General features: G+C 47.2%; 1 protein-coding gene across 3 annotated transcripts in view; it reads right to left on the bottom strand.

Annotated features, from left to right (window-relative positions):
• RBM23 (RNA binding motif protein 23) overlaps positions 1-6,496 on the bottom strand; it is a 443,258-nt gene that overhangs the window by 372,122 nt on the left and 64,640 nt on the right. The window lies entirely within an intron of this gene.

Raw genomic sequence — 6,496 nt, 5'->3', positions numbered from 1 at the left:
AGATAACTAATTCCCACAAAACCTGAGGCTGTTCAAAAAATCAGATTCTGTAGCTGCTAATTACCCTGCAAAGACCTCAGCTCCTGCAGTAGCAAGTGTGTAATGTTCGCATCCTTCAGTCTTGGAAGACTATGGTGTCACACTCTGAATGGTGGTTCTGGAACAGAGTGTCCTCTCCAGTGCGCGAAGCCTGGGTAAAGCAGGTATGGAGGATAGGCTGTTACCCATGCAGCAAATCCCCCCTCTCCACGTCACTGAAATGGTCCAATGGAAAGGCAGAGGCCAATACAGTTGGTTCCAGCGGCATCACAGGAGTTGCCAGAACGTGACTGTGTTCGGCCATGAACTGCCTCAGGGACTCCGGCTCTGGATTTTGCCTCGAGGTTGACTCCTGAAACCTTTTCCATAACTGGATGTAGTCACAAGGCAGTGGAGGTTTGGGATCAGAGTTTTCCTTCTCTCAGATGAGCTGCCTTCCCAGGCTGACCAGTCCCATCTACCTGGTGGCTGTTTAGTTGCCTCTTACGACAAGTACAGCCAAACTGAGGGCCTATTCTTATCCCCAGCCCCCGGGGGAAAGTGTGTAATACAGGGAGATAAATGTTTGAGGGTCTTTTCTCTGGTTATTGTAAATAAATAAAATATTATTTCTTTCTAGATCTTTTTTAAAAGTCTGGTAAACCTAGGTGGGTCCCAACAGAGCAGGGGTGTCAAACTCGTTTCATACAGAGGGCCAAATAGCATTCATGATGCCTGCTAAGGGCCAGAAGTGATGTCATTAGGCAGGAAGTGATGTCATTAAACAGGTCTTAACCAAAAATAAGCACTTTTTCTCACTTAGGAACTCATTAACTACAAATGACAGAAAAGAAAATACGCAAATCTTGATCATATTTCAAGATATGGGAGAGCCCAATTTTCGTGGGGGCTGCCCTTTTAGCAGTAACACCTCAGCACTGCTCAGCAGCTGAGAGCCTGAGGGCCGAATAAAAAGCTTCTGCGGGCCCAATATGGCCCCCTGGCCTTATGTTTGACACCCCTGCAATAGAGTGACATTTCAAAAAGTGTGTCCCAGTGCTAAAAAGTTTGGGAACCACTGCACTAGGGACACAAGCCCCCTAGTGTCACAGTCTGGTCTTGGTTTTTGCAATCATACACACATAGGTCTACTTAATATAGTATTGCTCAACCTAATATATTACATACTATTGCCTCAATTAGGGGTTCAGCAGTTGTATTCAGCAGGCACAGAGAGCTCTGCATCCTTGAATGATAATTTGCAACATGACAGAACATGGTGACATGAAGAGCTTCAAGACAATGCGAAAGAAGAACTTGCTTTGCTTGACAACGAATAGTTGGGACTATAATATTGGGATGCTGACTCTTAAGAACGTAAGAAGAGTCCTGCTGGATCAAGCCGGAGGGCCATCTAGTCCAGCTTCCTGTATCTCACAGTGACCCACCAAATGCCTCAGGAAGCACACAAGGCAACAAGAGACCAGCATCCAGGTGTCACTCCCTTGCACCTGGCATTCTGAGATAGCCTACTTCTAAAACCAGAAGGTTGCATGTACTCATCATGGTTTGTAACCTTTTCTTCTAGAAATCTGTCCAATCCCTTTTTAAAGGCATTTAGGCCAGATACAATCATCACAGCCTGTGGCAAGGAGTTCCACAGACTAATTACAAACCGGGTAAAGACTTACAAGAAGACTTGCCAATGGGTAAGCCCTATAAGCAAATAGGGAACAGGGTGAGGGTCAGCTGAATGGGGGGGGGGGTTAGCATGAGGACAGTCAGAGAAGTCACTGTCCAATATTAGGGGGGAAAGGTCCATTTCCTAAAATGATGATTTTACTATCTAGCCTGATTTTACTTACAGGGTTTCTACAGACACTGGAAGGGCTGCACGACTCCAGAATTGATTGAGCTCTTCCCTCTCTCCAGAACCACCATTCAGAGCGCGATACCATAGTCTTTCGAGACTGAAGGTTGCCAAGGTTGTTTCCCTCTCCCAATTTGTGCTGGGTGGGCTTAGAACATGACAGATACTGTTCAGAACTAGCAGGGATGTTGGTGCGACGAGCCCAGGATTGCACTGGTGTGGCAATTACCCCTGCTAATTGGGTAAGAGGCACTTTTTCAAGTGGGTGCTCCTCTTTTTAGCAGGGGGAGAGTAACTGGCCCACCTCACCCCAGCACTGTCTGTTCTAGTGGCTGTCTGCTGGTATTCATTTGCATCTTTTTAGATTGTGAGCCCTTTTGGGACAGGGAGCCATTTAGTTATTTGATTTTTCTCTGTAAACCGCTTTGTGAACTTTTAGTTGAAAAGCGGTATATAAATACTGTTGATTGATTGATTGATTGAAATAAAACAACCTCTGGGCACATACAAAGTGCCAAAGTCAGCAATTAGCAATTGCAGCCAGTTTTAGCATGGCCAGTATGAGCAGTTGGGAGGGCTGGACACTTGCCAGGGTCCGTCTGGTGCCATCAGCAGCCATTCCACCTGTCTGAAACAGAGGGACCCCATCCATGGGCCTAGCGAGGAGGACCAACTCCCATTTGGCTCCCTTCTTCCTAAAAATGCTAAATTGCAGCCGCAGTGGGTCAACTCAGACTTGCGTCAGTGAGATCATGGGAGGAAGTCCGAGTTAATCCATTCCAACAGATCAGGCCTGGGAAGGAGGATAGGATATGGTGCATGCTAGCACTGCCGATCTCACCCCACTCCCATCGCCACCCTCCCCCACCTCCTTCCATACCTTCTCTGCCCTCACCCTGATCCAGTGGGCATTCAGCCACTGGAGCTGATTTCTTGTTCTGCAAAGGAGAAGGGTGGCCACGTGTGACAGAGGCAGGGTTGAGTAGATGTGGTGCAAGAGGAGCTCTTTATGAAAGGTTCTGTCCCATCGTTCCTCCAAGGAGCTCAGGCTCCTAGTCCACTGCTCTAACTGCCATGCCCGCTTGCTCTAGACTAGGGGTGATTCATTCATGCAGCAGGCCAAATAGCACCTGCTGAGGCCTGGAAGTGACATCACTAAGCAGAAAGTGATGTCATTAAGCAGTTGATGGCCAGTAATAAGCGCTGTGTTCTCACGTAGAAACTCATTAGCTGCAACGGACGGAAGGGAAAATGTGCAAATCTTGATAATATTTTCAAGCTGTGGGAGAGCCCAATTATCACATCGGTCACTCATTCAGCAAAGCCCCTTCTGCCCAGGTGTCACTTCACAGCTCAGCTGCTGAGAGGTGGTCTGTGAAGTGACACCTCAGCAGAAGTGGCTGCTGTGAAAGAGCAGCCCATGCCCCTTGGTCGGCACCTTTCCCCATAGTGTTCCTTGTCTTCTGAGGCCTCCTTCCAACTCTCCTTCCCAGAGCTTCAGCAGAAGCAGTACTGCTGAAAGGGTGGCTCTGGGAGAGCCCAATTACATGCGACCAGGCTACAACCTGTGGGTCTTGTGTGTGTCGCCCCTGCTGTAGACTGACAGTATCCACAAGAAGGTTTTACTGTTGTCAACTTACATGATATAACCATACTTAGGTATGGGATCAAGTGTCAGCCAGGTCAGGCACTGGCTGAAGGCCCTACCAATCAGTACAGGCCCACCTAGCTGGGCTGATGACTGAGCCTCCCATAATGGTGGCAGTGCCCAGTGTGTCATTAGAGGGGGCCCGATAGCGTGTCCACCACAGGGCTTTGCCCCATGGCCCTCAGCACCTGCACTGGCCTTCAGTGGGTTTCAAAATGCCCTACTCTGGTTTGCATGCTCAGACGCATGAGTAGAGGGTTCTGGGAGATGTATAGGTTGGGGAGTTGTACAGCCAGGCCTGTTAAACCCCAGCACAAACAAAAGAGAGAGGAGAACATCCAACACCACTCCTACAAGACTACACTCTGTGGGGGTAAAATCAGTAGACTAAGGGGGGCAAACAGCTCAGCTTCTTCCGAGAAGCTCCTGTGTGTGATTCCTGGGAAGACAGTTTGAAAACCCACAGCCGTCAAAGGTCAAACAAAGGGCTTGTGAGAAGGAAACCGAATAAGTAAGGAAAGCAGCCAGGGCAGTGAAGGGTGTTGATTTGGGGAAGGATGTGGGCTTCCCTTTTTCTGCCCCCCTCTCCTGTCCTCAGCAGATTTTCCCATCTGTTTTCTCCCCCTCCCCCTTTCTTTTCTGATCCTTGTCTGGCCCCCTGCTGGTTGGGGTCATTGGCTCCTCCAGTTGACTCAGCAGTGTCCCATACTGTTGAGTCAGAAGAGCTGAGCCCACCCTCTTGGCATCTTCAGCCAAACACTCAGAAATCAGAGATCTTGAGGGGGGGGGGACTGAGAAACTTCTCCCCCAGCTCTTCTTTCTTGAAGCTGCAAGCTTAGAGAAAGCTCCCCAAGCAAGAAAATGGGTTATTAGTTCCCAAAACCCAAGAGCTCTGGAATCCAGCCCCCTCCCTTCATACTAACACAATACACACACACCCATCACATTCCCTAATCAGTTGCTAAACCCCAGAAATCCACATGCATTCTTTTTTCCAAGTAGCAAAAAGTAGAATTTATTGTATATTATCACTATAGCACACTCCTCCTACACAGAGAACCCAAGAGTTCTAGATTCCAGTCACTGCAAGAAAAGAAAATAAGGCACAAGGAAAGGGGAAAGAGGAAGTGGGAAACATTACAAAAATATCTGGGATCAGCAAAAAGTAAACGCCAGGAACCACGTCTGGAGGCCAACAGTGAGGGATCCAAGTTTCATGGAATGGAAAAAAGAAAAGGGGGGAAAAGAAAGAAAAGGAAGATGATTTCTTGCACCATATACTGAGAATATACTGTGCCCTTTTGCTCCAGATTAATTCATCCAAAATACTCCCCCCCATTCTATACCCATTTACATGATTTAGAATTGCCATAAACATGCACTGAAAGAGTGAAAGGAACATTAATCAGGTTTTTAAACCAGGCTTTAAATGCTTCCCCTTGGGTGCACAAATAATAGTTCGAGAATGTTGAGTTGTTAGCTTGTTTGATGTGATTCCCAGTGTGTGGCTTGTTCTTCAAAGGATGTTGTGTGGTTGGGGAGGGGGGAATGGGATCACTGTTCTTAATAGCCCATCAGTGGTTAATTTCTAAGCACAGACTTGACATGAAAGGCCTCTAATCTAAATGTATACAGATTATGGTTGTAAATGGAAGTGCACTCTGCACATGATAGGAAGGCTCTTTTAGAATGACTTTGCACAACCCAGTCCTGGCGTTCTGCCCAGATTCCCCTTAAATTCTGTATGCTGCATGCTGTGTACCTTTGTCTCATAGCTCTGCCCTTCATATGTGCACACATGCGCTCTCATCCTTTTCCAAACCAAGTTGTGGGAAAATTCAAGCCACTTGGGCACTAACCTTGAAATATTGTCAGTATGTCAGAAGGTCAGTTTCTCTCTCTCTCAGCAAATCTTTTATCAACTATAAGGCCATTATCTATAAGTGATGAACCAAGAGAGTGAAAATTAATCCTTTCTCGTGGCCAATCATGAACACCTAGTTAGGGCAAGAAATCATACAGAACTTGAAGCATTTAGATTTTCAACAAGATCTCCGAATACCCCAGTTCTTCCTTCTCTAACCCACAAGATCCTTCTGCAAGCAAGGGAGAGAACACAGGAGCCCAATTCCTGACCACTAGTGTCAATTCCAATTGTGTAATTGTGTATTGACTTGAGTGACGGCCTGCCTTAGCTTTTCACATGCCATTGCAGTGAGGTAGTACACCCTGGACAACTATTGTCATGCCCTCAGTGCAAGTCACCACATCCATTGGGTTGGGTCTGGTGTGAGTTCACATCGCTAGTAGCCACAATGTGTTGGCATATGCTGGCCTCAGTGGTGCAGCTAGAGGGGGTGCAAAGCACTAAGTTTTGCAGGTGCCTGAATGTGCCATGCAAGCAGCCCCTCCCTTTTGGAGCCATTTGGGGTGGTGGGATGCCTCCATTTTACTCCCACTGCCCCAAATGGCTCCAAAGGGGAGGGGCTGCTTGCATGGCACACTCAGGCACCTGCAAAACTTAGTGCTTTGCACCCCCTCTAGCTATGCCACTGGCTGACTTCAATTGTATTCAGAAGTGCATTCTTTACCTCCAGGCACAGTTGGGATAATGCTGGGACATTTGCCTAATTTAATGTCCATCCAATACCCTCTTTTTTTCTTAATTTCCCATGGGCTGGTGCCTTGACATGTGTCAAAAATTCCAAGAGAAAAAAAGAATATTTGTGGCTCCAGGAAGAGGCTAATACAGTATTACTAAATTATTAGTGATACTGATAAAAGAAAGATCTGGGAGGGCAACGCAGCACGAAGGGTTAACCCTGGCAGTGGAAAGAGGCTCAGGGATGCGGAGGAATGCAGCTCCAGCCTCTGTCTGAGCAAGCAATTTTCAGATCTACAATTTGAGGCGTGATGGTGGGTTTCGTGTCTTGGCTTGCAAAATTGTGCCACAGCCAGTA

The sequence above is a fragment of the Tiliqua scincoides genome, chromosome 5 (assembly GCF_035046505.1).
Source record: "Tiliqua scincoides isolate rTilSci1 chromosome 5, rTilSci1.hap2, whole genome shotgun sequence".
Taxonomy (NCBI): Eukaryota; Metazoa; Chordata; class Lepidosauria; order Squamata; family Scincidae; genus Tiliqua; species Tiliqua scincoides.
This window is presented reverse-complemented; position numbering and strand designations above follow the sequence as displayed.